Source organism: Heptranchias perlo, unplaced genomic scaffold, assembly GCF_035084215.1.
Source record: "Heptranchias perlo isolate sHepPer1 unplaced genomic scaffold, sHepPer1.hap1 HAP1_SCAFFOLD_191, whole genome shotgun sequence".
NCBI classification, from domain to species: Eukaryota; Metazoa; Chordata; class Chondrichthyes; order Hexanchiformes; family Hexanchidae; genus Heptranchias; species Heptranchias perlo.
Window position 1 is genome coordinate 227,535 of NW_027139176.1, and position 13,607 is coordinate 241,141.

Here is a 13,607-nt window from a genome sequence, read left to right on the forward strand (position 1 = left end):
CTGTCCACAGGTCCCACCAGCAAATGCACTGTCCCTGTCCACAGGTCCCATCAGTAAATGCACTGTCCCTGTCCACAGGTCCCATTAGTAAATGCACTGTCCCTGTCCACAGGTCCCATTAGTAAATGCACTGTCCCTGTCCACAGGTCCCATTAGTAAATGCAGTGTCCCTATCCACAGGTCCCATTAGTAAATGCACTGTCCCTGTCCACAGGTCCCACTAGTAAATGCACTGTCCCTGTCCACAGGTCCCATTAGTAAATGCACTGTCCCTGTCCACAGGTCCCATTAGTAAATGCACTGTCCCTGTCCACAGGTCCCACCAGCAAATGCACTGTCCCTGTCCACAGGCCCCATTAGTAAATGCACTGTCCCTGTCCACAGGTCCCACTAGTAAATGCACTGTCCCTGTCCACAGGCCCCACTAGTAAATGCACTGTCCCTGTCCACAGGTCCCACTCGTAAATGCACTGTCCCTGTCCACAGGTCCCACTAGTAAATGCACTGTCCCTGTCCACAGGTCCCACCAGCAAATGCACTGTCCCTGTCCACAGGTCCCACCAGTAAATGCACTGTCCCTGTCCACAGGTCCCATTAGTAAATGCACTGTCCCTGTCCACAGGTCCCATTAGTAAATGCACTGTCCCTGTCCACAGGCCCCATTAGTAAATGCACTGTCCCTGTCCACAGGCCCCATTAGTAAATGCACTGTCCCTGTCCACAGGTCCCACCAGTAAATGCACTGTCCCTGTCCACAGGTCCCATCAGTAAATGCACTGTCCCTGTCCACAGGCCCCATTAGTAAATGCACTGTCCCTGTCCACAGGCCCCACTAGTAAATGCACTGTCCCTGTCCACAGGCCCCATTAGTAAATGCACTGTCCCTGTCCACAGGCCCCACTAGTAAATGCACTGTCCCTGTCCACAGGCCCCACTAGTAAATGCACTGTCCCTGTCCACAGGCCCCATTAGTAAATGCACTGTCCCTGTCCACAGGCCCCACTAGTAAATGCACTGTCCCTGTCCACAGGCCCCATTAGTAAATGCACTGTCCCTGTCCACAGGTCCCACCAGCAAATGCACTGTCCCTGTCCACAGGCCCCATTAGTAAATGCACTGTCCCTGTCCACAGGCCCCATTAGTAAATGCACGGTCCCTGTCCACAGGCCCCACTAGTAAATGCACTGTCCCTGTCCACAGGCCCCACTAGTAAATGCACTGTCCCTGTCCACAGGTCCCATTAGTAAATGCACTGTCCCTGTCCACAGGTCCCATTAGTAAATGCACTGTCCCTGTCCACAGGTCCCATTAGTAAATGCACTGTCCCTGTCCACAGGTCCCATTAGTAAATGCACTGTCCCTGTCCACCACAGGCCCCACTAGTAAATGCACTGTCCCTGTCCACAGGTCCCATTAGTAAATGCACTGTCCCTGTCCACAGGTCCCACTAGTAAATGCACTGTCCCTGTCCACAGGTCCCACTAGTAAATGCACTGTCCCTGTCCACAGGTCCCATTAGTAAATGCACTGTCCCTGTCCACAGGTCCCACTAGTAAATGCACTGTCCCTGTCCACAGGTCCCATTAGTAAATGCACTGTCCCTGTCCACAGGTCCCATTAGTAAATGCACTGTCCCTGTCCACCACAGGCCCCACTAGTAAATGCACTGTCCCTGTCCACAGGCCCCACTAGTAAATGCACTGTCCCTGTACACCACAGGCCCCACTAGTAAATGCACTGTCCCTGTCCACAGGCCCCACTAGTAAATGCACTGTCCCTGTCCACAGGCCCCACTAGTAAATGCACTGTCCCTGTCCACAGGCCCCATTAGTAAATGCACTGTCCCTGTCCACAGGTCCCATTAGTAAATGCACTGTCCCTGTCCACAGGCCCCATTAGTAAATGCACTGTCCCTGTCCACAGGCCCCATTAGTAAATGCACTGTCCCTGTCCACAGGCCCCATTAGTAAATGCACTGTCCCTGTCCACAGGCCCCACTAGTAAATGCACTGTCCCTGTCCACCACAGGCCCCACTAGTAAATGCACTGTCCCTGTCCACCACAGGCCCCACTAGTAAATGCACTGTCCCTGTCCACAGGCCCCACTAGTAAATGCACTGTCCCTGTCCACAGGCCCCACTAGTAAATGCACTGTCCCTGTCCACAGGTCCCATTAGTAAATGCACTGTCCCTGTCCACAGGTCCCACTAGTAAATGCACTGTCTCTGTCCACAGGTCCCACTAGTAAATGCACTGTCCCTGTCCACAGGCCCCATTAGTAAATGCACTGTCCCTGTCCACAGGTCCCATTGGTAAATGCACTGTCCCTGTCCACAGGTCCCATTAGTAAATGCACTGTCCCTGTCCACAGGCCCCACTAGTAAATGCACTGTCCCTGTCCACAGGTCCCATTAGTAAATGCACTGTCCCTGTCCACAGGTCCCAGTAGTAAATGCACTGTCCCTGTCCACAGGTCCCATTAGTAAATGCACTGTCCCTGTCCACAGGTCCCATTAGTAAATGCACTGTCCCTGTCCACAGGCCCCATTAGTAAATGCACTGTCCCTGTCCACAGGCCCCATTAGTAAATGCACTGTCCCTGTCCACAGGCCCCACTCGTAAATGCACTGTCCCTGTCCACAGGCCCCATTAGTAAATGCACTGTCCCTGTCCACAGGTCCCACTAGTAAATGCACTGTCCCTGTCCACAGGCCCCACTCGTAAATGCACTGTCCCTGTCCACAGGCCCCATTAGTAAATGCACTGTCCCTGTCCACAGGTCCCATTAGTAAATGCACTGTCCCTGTGCACAGGTCCCACTAGTAAATGCACTGTCCCTGTCCAAAGGTCCCATTTGTAAATGCACTGTCCCTGTCCACAGGCCCCATTAGTAAATGCACTGTCCCTGTCCACAGGTCCCATTAGTAAATGCACTGTTCCTGTCCACAGGCCCCACTAGTAAATGCACTGTCCCTGTCCACAGGTCCCATTAGTAAATGCACTGTCCCTGTCCACAGGTCCCATTAGTAAACGCACTGTCCCTGTCCACAGGTCCCACTAGTAAACACACTGTCCCTGTCCACAGGCCCCATTAGTAAATGCACTGTCCCTGTCCACAGGTCCCATTAGTAAACACACTGTCCCTGTCCACAGGCCCCATTAGTAAACACACTGTCCCTGTCCACAGGCCCCATTAGTAAATGCACTGTCCCTGTCCACAGGTCCCACTAGTAAATGCACTGTCCCTGTCCACAGGTCCCACTAGTAAATGCACTGTCCCTGTCCACAGGTCCCATTAGTAAATGCACTGTCCCTGTCCACAGGTCCCATTAGTAAATGCACTGTCCCTGTCCACAGGTCCCATTAGTAAATGCACTGTCCCTGTCCACAGGTCCCATTAGTAAATGCACTGTCCCTGTCCACAGGTCCCATTAGTAAATGCACTGTCCCTGTCCACAGGCCCCACTAGTAAATGCACTGTCCCTGTCCACAGGTCCCACTAGTAAATGCACTGTCCCTGTCCACAGGCCCCATTAGTAAATGCACTGTCCCTGTCCACAGGCCCCATTAGTAAACACACTGTCCCTGTCCACAGGCCCCATTAGTAAATGCACTGTCCCTGTCCACAGGCCCCATTAGTAAATGCACTGTCCCTGTCCACAGGCCCCATTAGTAAATGCACTGTCCCTGTCCACAGGTCCCATTAGTAAATGCACTGTCCCTGTCCACAGGTCCCATTAGTAAATGCACTGTCCCTGTCCACAGGTCCCATTAGTAAACACACTGTCCCTGTCCACAGGCCCCACTAGTAAATGCACTGTCCCTGTCCACAGGTCCCATTAGTAAATGCACTGTCACTGTCCACAGGTCCCATTAGTAAATGCACTGTCACTGTCCACAGGTCCCACTAGTAAACACACTGTCCCTGTCCACAGGTCCCACTAGTAAATGCACTGTCCCTGTCCACAGGCCCCATTAGTAAATGCACTGTCCCTGTCCACAGGTCCCACTAGTAAATGCACTGTCCCTGTCCACAGGCCCCATTAGTAAATGCACTGTCCCTGTCCACAGGTCCCACTAGTAAATGCACTGTCCCTGTCCACAGGCCCCATTAGTAAATGCACTGTCCCTGTCCACAGGTCCCACTAGTAAATGCACTGTCCCTGTCCACAGGTCCCATTAGTAAATGCACTGTCCCTGTCCACAGGCCACACTAGTAAATGCACTGTCCCTGTCCACAGGTCCCATTAGTAAATGCACTGTCCCTGTCCACAGGTCCCATTAGTAAATGCACTGTCCCTGTCCACAGGTCCCACTAGTAAATGCACTGTCCCTGTCCACAGGCCCCACTAGTAAATGCACTGTCCCTGTCCACAGGCCCCATTAGTAAATGCACTGTCCCTGTCCACCACAGGCCCCACTAGTAAATGCACTGTCCCTGTCCACAGGCCCCACTAGTAAATGCACTGTCCCTGTCCACCACAGGCCCCATTAGTAAATGCACTGTCCCTGTCCACAGGTCCCATTAGTAAATGCACTGTCCCTGTCCACAGGTCCCACTAGTAAATGCACTGTCCCTGTCCACAGGCCCCACTAGTAAATGCACTGTCCCTGTCCACAGGCCCCATTAGTAAATGCACTGTCCCTGTCCACAGGCCCCATTAGTAAATGCACTGTCCCTGTCCACAGGTCCCACTCGTAAATGCACTGTCCCTGTCCACAGGTCCCACTAGTAAATGCACTGTCCCTGTCCACAGGTCCCATTAGTAAATGCACTGTCCCTGTCCACAGGTCCCATTAGTAAATGCACTGTCCCTGTCCACAGGCCCCATTAGTAAATGCACTGTCCCTGTCCACAGGTCCCATTAGTAAATGCACTGTCCCTGTCCACAGGCCCCATTAGTAAATGCACTGTCCCTGTCCACAGGTCCCACTAGTAAATGCACTGTCCCTGTCCACAGGTCCCACTAGTAAATGCACTGTCCCTGTCCACAGGTCCCACTAGTAAATGCACTGTCCCTGTCCACAGGCCCCACTAGTAAATGCACTGTCCCTGTCCACAGGTCCCATTAGTAAATGCACTGTCCCTGTCCACAGGTCCCATTAGTAAATGCACTGTCCCTGTCCACAGGTCCCATTAGTAAATGCACTGTCACTGTCCACAGGTCCCACTAGTAAACACACTGTCCCTGTCCACAGGTCCCACTAGTAAATGCACTGTCCCTGTCCACAGGCCCCATTAGTAAATGCACTGTCCCTGTCCACAGGTCCCACTAGTAAATGCACTGTCCCTGTCCACAGGCCCCATTAGTAAATGCACTGTCCCTGTCCACAGGTACCACTAGTAAATGCACTGTCCCTGTCCACAGGCCCCATTAGTAAATGCACTGTCCCTGTCCACAGGTCCCACTAGTAAATGCACTGTCCCTGTCCACAGGTCCCATTAGTAAATGCACTGTCCCTGTCCACAGGTCCCATTAGTAAATGCACTGTCCCTGTCCACAGGTCCCATTAGTAAATGCACTGTCCCTGTCCACAGGTCCCATTAGTAAATGCACTGTCCCTGTCCACAGGTCCCATTAGTAAATGCACTGTCCCTGTCCACAGGTCCCACTAGTAAATGCACTGTCCCTGTCCACAGGTCCCATTAGTAAATGCACTGTCCCTGTCCACAGGTCCCATTAGTAAATGCACTGTCCCTGTCCACAGGTCCCATTAGTAAATGCACTGTCCCTGTCCACAGGTCCCATTAGTAAATACACTGTCCCTGTCCACAGGTCCCATTAGTAAATGCACTGTCCCTGTCCACAGGTCCCATTAGTAAATACACTGTCCCTGTCCACAGGTCCCATTAGTAAATGCACTGTCCCTGTCCACAGGTCCCATTAGTAAATGCACTGTCCCTGTCCACAGGTCCCATTAGTAAATGCACTGTCCCTGACCACAGGTCCCATTAGTAAATGCACTGTCCCTGTCCACAGGCCCCACTAGTAAATGCACTGTCCCTGTCCACAGGTCCCATTAGTAAATGCACTGTCCCTGTCCACAGGTCCCATTAGTAAATGCACTGTCCCTGTCCACAGGTCCCACTAGTAAATGCACTGTCCCTGTCCACAGGCCCCACTAGTAAATGCACTGTCCCTGTCCACAGGCCCCATTAGTAAATGCACTGTCCCTGTCCACCACAGGCCCCACTAGTAAATGCACTGTCCCTGTCCACAGGCCCCACTAGTAAATGCACTGTCCCTGTCCACCACAGGCCCCATTAGTAAATGCACTGTCCCTGTCCACAGGTCCCATTAGTAAATGCACTGTCCCTGTCCACAGGTCCCACTAGTAAATGCACTGTCCCTGTCCACAGGCCCCACTAGTAAATGCACTGTCCCTGTCCACAGGCCCCATTAGTAAATGCACTGTCCCTGTCCACAGGCCCCATTAGTAAATGCACTGTCCCTGTCCACAGGTCCCACTCGTAAATGCACTGTCCCTGTCCACAGGTCCCACTAGTAAATGCACTGTCCCTGTCCACAGGTCCCATTAGTAAATGCACTGTCCCTGTCCACAGGTCCCATTAGTAAATGCACTGTCCCTGTCCACAGGCCCCATTAGTAAATGCACTGTCCCTGTCCACAGGTCCCACTAGTAAATGCACTGTCCCTGTCCACAGGCCCCATTAGTAAATGCACTGTCCCTGTCCACAGGCCCCATTAGTAAATGCACTGTCCCTGTCCACAGGCCCCATTAGTAAATGCACTGTCTCTGTCCACAGGTCCCATCAGTAAATGCACTGTCCCTGTCCACAGGTCCCATTAGTAAATGCACTGTCCCTGTCCACAGGCCCCATTAGTAAATGCACTGTCCCTGTCCACAGGCCCCATTAGTAAATGCACTGTCCCTGTCCACAGGCCCCATTAGTAAATGCACTGTCTCTGTCCACAGGTCCCATCAGTAAATGCACTGTCCCTGTCCACAGGTCCCATTAGTAAATGCACTGTCCCTGTCCACAGGTCCCATTAGTAAATGCACTGTCCCTGTCCACAGGTCCCATTAGTAAATGCACTGTCCCTGTCCACAGGTCCCATTAGTAAATGCACTGTCCCTGTCCACAGGCCCCATTAGTAAATGCACTGTCCCTGTCCACAGGCCCTACTAGTAAATGCACTGTCCCTGTCCACAGGTCCCATTAGTAAATGCACTGTCCCTGTCCACAGGTCCCACTAGTAAATGCACTGTCCCTGTCCACAGGTCCCATTAGTAAATGCACTGTCCCTGTCCACAGGCCCTACTAGTAAATGCACTGTCCCTGTCCACAGGTCCCATTAGTAAATGCACTGTCCCTGTCCACAGGTCCCATTAGTAAATGCACTGTCCCTGTCCACAGGTCCCATTAGTAAATGCACTGTCCCTGTCCACAGGTCCCACTAGTAAATGCACTGTCCCTGTCCACAGGTCCCATTAGTAAATGCACTGTCCCGGTCCACAGGTCCCACTAGTAAATGCACTGTCCCTGTCCACAGGTCCCACCAGCAAATGCACTGTCCCTGTCCACAGGTCCCATTAGTAAATGCACTGTCCCTGTCCACAGGTCCCATTAGTAAATGCACTGTCCCTGTCCACAGGTCCCACTAGTAAATGCACTGTCCCTGTCCACAGGTCCAATTAGTAAATGCACTGTCCCTGTCCACAGGCCCCATTAGTAAATGCACTGTCCCTGTCCACAGGCCCCATTAGTAAATGCACTGTCCCTGTCCACAGGCCCCATTAGTAAATGCACTGTCCCTGTCCACAGGTCCCATTAGTAAACACACTGTCCCTGTCCACAGGTCCCACTAGTAAATGCACTGTCCCTGTCCACAGGCCCCATTAGTAAATGCACTGTCCCTGTCCACAGGTCCCATTAGTAAATGCACTGTCCCTGTCCACAGGTCCCACTAGTAAATGCACTGTCCCTGTCCACAGGTCCCATTAGTAAATGCACTGTCCCTGTCCACAGGTCCCATTAGTAAATGCACTGTCCCTGTCCACAGGTCCCATTAGTAAATGCACTGTCCCTGTCCACAGGTCCCACCAGCAAATGCACTGTCCCTGTCCACAGGCCCCATTAGTAAATGCACTGTCCCTGTCCACAGGTCCCACTCGTAAATGCACTGTCCCTGTCCACAGGTCCCACTAATAAATGCACTGTCCCTGTCCACAGGCCCCATTAGTAAATGCACTGTCCCTGTCCACAGGTCCCATTAGTAAATGCACTGTCCCTGTCCACAGGTCCCACTAGTAAATGCACTGTCCCTGTCCACAGGTCCCACCAGCAAATGCACTGTCCCTGTCCACAGGTCCCACCAGTAAATGCACTGTCCCTGTCCACAGGTCCCATTAGTAAATGCACTGTCCCTGTCCACAGGTCCCATTAGTAAATGCACTGTCCCTGTCCACAGGTCCCACTAGTAAATGCAATGTCCCTGTCCACAGGTCCCATTAGTAAATGCACTGTCCCTGTCCACAGGTCCCACCAGCAAATGCACTGTCCCTGTCCACAGGTCCCACCAGTAAATGCACTGTCCCTGTCCACAGGTCCCATTAGTAAATGCACTGTCCCTGTCCACAGGCCCCATTAGTAAATGCACTGTCCCTGTCCACAGGCCCCACTAGTAAATGCACTGTCCCTGTCCACAGGCCCCATTAGTAAATGCACTGTCCCTGTCCACAGGCCCCATTAGTAAATGCACTGTCCCTGTCCACAGGTCCCACTAGTAAATGCACTGTCCCTGTCCACAGGCCCCATTAGTAAATGCACTGTCCCTGTCCACAGGTCCCATTAGTAAATGCACTGTCCCTGTCCACAGGTCCCATTAGTAAATGCACTGTCCCTGTCCACAGGTCCCATTAGTAAATGCACTGTCCCTGTCCACAGGCCCCATTAGTAAATGCACTGTCCCTGTCCACAGGTCCCATTAGTAAATGCACTGTCCCTGTCCACAGGTCCCATTAGTAAATGCACTGTCCCTGTCCACAGGTCCCATTAGTAAATGCACTGTCCCTGTCCACAGGCCCCATTAGTAAATGCACTGTCCCTGTCCACAGGTCCCATTAGTAAATGCACTGTCCCTGTCCACAGGTCCCATTAGTAAATGCACTGTCCCTGTCCACAGGCCCCATTAGTAAATGCACTGTCCCTGTCCACAGGCCCCATTAGTAAATGCACTGTCCCTGTCCACAGGTCCCACCAGTAAATGCACTGTCCCTGTCCACAGGTCCCATCAGTAAATGCACTGTCCCTGTCCACAGGCCCCATTATTAAATGCACTGTCCCTGTCCACAGGCCCCACTAGTAAATGCACTGTCCCTGTCCACAGGCCCCATTAGTAAATGCACTGTCCCTGTCCACAGGCCCCACTAGTAAATGCACTGTCCCTGTCCACAGGCCCCACTAGTAAATGCACTGTCCCTGTCCACAGGTCCCACTAGTAAATGCACTGTCCCTGTCCACAGGCCCCATTAGTAAATGCACTGTCCCTGTCCACAGGTCCCACCAGCAAATGCACTGTCCCTGTCCACAGGCCCCATTAGTAAATGCACTGTCCCTGTCCACAGGCCCCACCAGTAAATGCACTGTCCCTGTCCACAGGTCCCATTAGTAAATGCACGGTCCCTGTCCACAGGCCCCACTAGTAAATGCACTGTCCCTGTCCACAGGCCCCATTAGTAAATGCACGGTCCCTGTCCACAGGCCCCACTAGTAAATGCACTGTCCCTGTCCACAGGCCCCACTAGTAAATGCACTGTCCCTGTCCACAGGTCCCATTAGTAAATGCACTGTCCCTGTCCACAGGTCCCATTAGTAAATGCACTGTCCCTGTCCACAGGTCCCATTAGTAAATGCACTGTCCCTGTCCACAGACCCCATTAGTAAATGCACTGTCCCTGTCCACAGGTCCCATTAGTAAATGCACTGTCCCTGTCCACAGGCCCCATTAGTAAATGCACTGTCCCTGTCCACAGGTCCCATTAGTAAATGCACTGTCCCTGTCCACAGGCCCCATTAGTAAATGCACTGTCCCTGTCCACAGGCCCCACTAGTAAATGCACTGTCCCTGTCCACAGGTCCCATTAGTAAATGCACTGTCCCTGTCCACAGGTCCCATTAGTAAATGCACTGTCCCTGTCCACCACAGGCCCCACTAGTAAATGCACTGTCCCTGTCCACAGGCCCCACTAGTAAATGCACTGTCCCTGTACACCACAGGCCCCACTAGTAAATGCACTGTCCCTGTCCACAGGCCCCACTAGTAAATGCACTGTCCCTGTCCACAGGCCCCACTAGTAAATGCACTGTCCCTGTCCACCACAGGCCCCACTAGTAAATGCACTGTCCCTGTCCACAGGCCCCACTAGTAAATGCACTGTCCCTGTCCACAGGTCCCATTAGTAAATGCACTGTCCCTGTCCACAGGCCCCACTAGTAAATGCACTGTCCCTGTCCACAGGTCCCACTAGTAAATGCACTGTCCCTGTCCACAGGCCCCATTAGTAAATGCACTGTCCCTGTCCACAGGTCCCATTAGTAAATGCACTGTCCCTGTCCACAGGCCCCACTAGTAAATGCACTGTCCCTGTCCACAGGCCCCATTAGTAAATGCACTGTCCCTGTCCACAGGTCCCATTAGTAAATGCACTGTCCCTGTCCACAGGCCCCATTAGTAAATGCACTGTCCCTGTCCACAGGTCCCATTAGTAAATGCACTGTCCCTGTCCACAGGTCCCATTAGTAAATGCACTGTCCCTGTCCACAGGCCCCATTAGTAAATGCACTGTCCCTGTCCACAGGTCCCACTAGTAAATGCACTGTCCCTGTCCACAGGTCCCATTAGTAAATGCACTGTCCCTGTCCACAGGTCCCATTAGTAAATGCACTGTCCCTGTCCACAGGTCCCATTAGTAAATGCACTGTCCCTGTCCACAGGTCCCATTAGTGAATGCATTGTCCCTGTCCACAGGTCCCACTAGTAAATGCACTGTCCCTGTCCACAGGTCCCATTAGTAAATGCACTGTCCCTGTCCACAGGCCCCATTAGTAAATGCACTGTCCCTGTCCACAGGTCCCATTAGTAAATGCACTGTCCCTGTCCACAGGTCCCATTAGTAAATGCACTGTCCCTGTCCACAGGCCCCATTAGTAAATGCACTGTCCCTGTCCACAGGTCCCATTAGTAAATGCACTGTCCCTGTCCACAGGTCCCACTAGTAAATGCACTGTCCCTGTCCACAGGTCCCATTAGTAAATGCACTGTCCCTGTCCACAGGTCCCACTAGTAAATGCACTGTCCCTGTCCACAGGTCCCACTAGTAAATGCACTGTCCCTGTCCACAGGTCCCATTAGTAAATGCACTGTCCCTGTCCACAGGTCCCACCAGTAAATGCACTGTCCCTGTCCACAGGTCCCATTAGTGAATGCACTGTCCCTGTCCACAGGCCCCATTAGTAAATGCACGGTCCCTGTCCACAGGCCCCACTAGTAAATGCACTGTCCCTGTCCACAGGTCCCATTAGTAAATGCACTGTCCCTGTCCACAGGCCCCACTAGTAAATGCACTGTCCCTGTCGACAGGTCCCATTCGTAAATGCACTGTCCCTGTCCACAGGTCCCACTAGTAAATGCACTGTCCCTGTCCACAGGCCCCACTAGTAAATGCACTGTCCCTGTCCACAGGTCCCATTAGTAAATGCACTGTCCCTGTCCACAGGTCCCATTAGTAAATGCACTGTCCCTGTCCACAGGTCCCACTAGTAAATGCACTGTCCCTGTCCACAGGTCCCATTAGTAAATGCACTGTCCCTGTCCACAGGCCCCATTAGTAAATGCACTGTCCCTGTCCACAGGTCCCACTAGTAAATGCACTGTCCCTGTCCACAGGTCCCACTAGTAAATGCACTGTCCCTGTCCACCACAGGCCCCACTAGTAAATGCACTGTCCCTGTCCACAGGTCCCATTAGTAAATGCACTGTCCCTGTCCACAGGCCCCATTAGTAAATGCACTGTCCCTGTCCACAGGTCCCATGAGTAAATGTACTGTCCCTGTCCACAGGCCCCATTAGTAAATGCACGGTCCCTGTCCACTGGCCCCACTAGTAAATGCACTGTCCCTGTCCACAGGCCCCACGAGTAAATGCACTGTCCCTGTCCACAGGCCCCATTAGTAAATGCACTGTCCCTGTCCACCACAGGCCCCACTAGTAAATGCACTGTCCCTGTCCACAGGCCCCACTAGTAAATGCACTGTCCCTGTCCACCACAGGCCCCACTAGTAAATGCACTGTCCCTGTCCACAGGCCCCATTAGTAAATGCACTGTCCCTGTCCACAGGCCCCATTAGTAAATGCACTGTCCCTGTCCACAGGTCCCATTAGTAAATGCACTGTCCCTGTCCACAGGTCCCATTAGTAAATGCACTGTCCCTGTCCACAGGCCCCATTAGTAAATGCACTGTCCCTGTCCACAGGCCCCACTAGTAAATGCACTGTCCCTGTCCACAGGCCCCATTAGTAAATGCACTGTCCCTGTCCACAGGTCCCATTAGTAAATGCACTGTCCCTGTCCACAGGCCCCACTAGTAAATGCACTGTCCCTGTCCACAGGTCCCATTAGTAAATGCACTGTCCCTGTCCACAGGTCCCACTAGTAAATGCACTGTCCCTGTCCACCACAGGCCCCACTAGTAAATGCACTGTCCCTGTCCACAGGCCCCACTAGTAAATGCACTGTCCCTGTCCACAGGCCCCACTAGTAAATGCACTGTCCCTGTCCACAGGCCCCATTAGTAAATGCACTGTCCCTGTCCACAGGCCCCATTAGTAAATGCACTGTCCCTGTCCACAGGCCCCACTCGTAAATGCACTGTCCCTGTCCACAGGTCCCATTAGTAAATGCACTGTCTCTGTCCACAGGTCCCATTAGTAAATGCACTGTCCCTGTCCACAGGCCCCATTAGTAAATGCACTGTCCCTGTCCACAGGTCCCATTAGTAAATGCACTGTCCCTGTCCACAGGCCCCATTAGTAAATGCACTGTCCCTGTCCACAGGCCCCATTAGTAAATGCACTGTCCCTGTCCACAGGTCCCACTAGTAAATGCACTGTCCCTGTCCACAGGTCCCATTAGTAAATGCACTGTCCCTGTCCACAGGTCCCACTAGTAAATGCACTGTCCCTGTCCACAGGTCCCACTAGTAAATGCACTGTCCCTGTCCACAGGTCCCACTAGTAAATGCACTGTCCCTGTCCACAGGTCCCATGAGTAAATGCACTGTCCCTGTCCACAGGTCCCATGAGTAAATGCACTGTCCCTGTCCACAGGCCCCATTAGTAAATGCACTGTCCCTGTCCACAGGTCCCATGAGTAAATGCACTGTCCCTGTCCACAGGCCCCACTAGTAAATGCACTGTCCCTGTCCACAGGTCCCATTAGTAAATGCACTGTCCCTGTCCACAGGTCCCACTAGTAAATGCACTGTCCCTGTCCACAGGCCCCATTAGTAAATGCACTGTCCCTGTCCACAGGTCCCATTAGTAAATGCACTGTCCCTGTCCACAGGCCCCACTAGTAAATGC